This window comes from Bufo bufo, chromosome 4, assembly GCF_905171765.1.
Source record: "Bufo bufo chromosome 4, aBufBuf1.1, whole genome shotgun sequence".
Lineage (NCBI taxonomy): Eukaryota > Metazoa > Chordata > Amphibia > Anura > Bufonidae > Bufo > Bufo bufo.
In genome coordinates, this window is record NC_053392.1 from 517,582,374 (window position 1) to 517,584,229 (window position 1,856).

Here is a 1,856-nt window from a genome sequence, read left to right on the forward strand (position 1 = left end):
CAGATCGTTACGGACGTGTAAATACATAATATGTATACTTTTTATTTATTTATTTAAGTTTTACACAATAATAGCATTTCTGAAACCCAAAAAATGATGTTTTAGTGTCTCCATAGTCTGAGAGCCATAGCTTTTTTATTTTTTGGGCGATTGTCTTAAATAGGGTATCAATGTTTGCAGAATGAGGTGACGGTTTGATTGGTACTATGTTGGGGGTCATAAGCCTTTTTGATCGCTTGCTGTTGCACTTTTTGTGATGGCATTTTTTACACCGTTTTTATTTTTTATTTTTATGGTGTTTATCGGACGGGGTCTATCATGTTATATATTTATAGAGACGGTCATTACGGTCGCGGTGATACCTAATATGTGTATTTTTATTTTTATTTTTTATAGGAAAAGGCAATTTATTTTTTTAATTTTACATTTTTATTTATTTATTTTTACTTTTATTATTTTCACTTTTTTTTTTATCAAGTCCCTCTTGGATCTTGAAGATCCAGTGGGGCTGATGGCTGTACTATACTTTGCAATGCTCTTGCATTGCAAAGTATAATACAATCAGATGCCCTGTAGGTGGCAACAGCGGACGCTTTTGGAAAGCGTCTGGTTGCCATGGCAACCATCGGGCAAGCCCCGATGGTGGAGAGAGGGAGCCCCCTCCCTCTGTTAACCCCATGGATGCCGCGGCATCTATGGGGTTACAGCAGAGTGTCAGCATAGAGCTGACACTCTCTGCTGATGGCGACGGCTCAGGAATGGAGCCGCCGCCATCACACACAGCGGGGGCACAGGATCGGGGGCAGCGCTGGAAAGGGGGGGTGGTCGGGGGTGATTCGGCCGCCAGCATGCCATTGAGGGAGGCTGGGGCAGGACTAATGCATGGGGCGGGGAGGGGGCGGACCGCAGGAGGCAGGAGATGAGCGCAGGAGGCAGGAGAGGGGCACAGATCGGGGGGGTACAGAGAGGCACCAAGGGCTTGGAGGGGCACAGATCGGGGGCATGAGGAACACTACCTGCTTTCAGGCTGTGATCTGCAGAGCGCAGATCAGAGCCTGAAACCGGCATTTTTTCACTGCCGCGATCCGACTGCCGCGATCTGCACAGACTAACCAATCGGATCGATTGTCGGCAAGGGGCCACTCTGATTGGTCCCTTGCCGGCATTACTGAACTGTATTCTGTCCGTGACAGCAGCAGGGCAGGGGCAGAAGCTTTAATCCAAGCGCTTTGCAGCACTTGGATTAAAGAACTGTCTTGACGTTTATAGACGTGATAGCTGCACGGGGCATGTGCAGCTATCACGTATATATACAGATTGCAGTCGGGAAGGGGTTAATAAGGAACGTCTCACCCGTGTTCGGGTGCGTGAACCGAAGACATGCTCCCTGTTGCTGAGGCGTCCTGGTGCATGACAAAATCATTCACGGCTTTCCGCTGCTCATACAGATGCTCGAGCATGTGCAATGTCAAATTCCAGCAAGTTGAGACGTCACGGATTAAGCGGTGTAGCAGCAGGCTGTTCTGTCACTGCAGGTCCAAGAGGTCCTTGCCGAGTAAGAGTGGCTGAACTGCTTGGACAGTCTCCTGGACTTTGTCAGCACCTTGCACAAGCCACTGTACCTATTTAGAAAGCACTGCACCACTAGGTTGATGATGTGTGCCATGCAGGGTGTTATTTCACCCACGATGTTGCAGTCATTGTCGCTGATCACCTTGCCCAGTTGCAGTCGGCGGGTTTACAGCCAGCGTGATGTTTGCTGCTTGATGTGCTTGAGCAACCGCTTGTTGGTGTGGCTACTCTCTCCCAGGCCACTCAGCATACACTATACACATAGGTGATAGGAAGGAGAGGTA

At 48.6% G+C, this 1,856-nt stretch overlaps 1 non-coding gene across 1 annotated transcript; it reads right to left on the reverse strand.

The window, feature by feature from the left end:
* Positions 1-694: 694 nt before the first annotated feature.
* Positions 695-780, reverse strand: LOC121000210. Its single transcript, XR_005778834.1, has one exon. It is a non-coding gene; the product is annotated as a small nucleolar RNA SNORD71 (small nucleolar RNA).
* Positions 781-1,856: the final 1,076 nt, after the last annotated feature.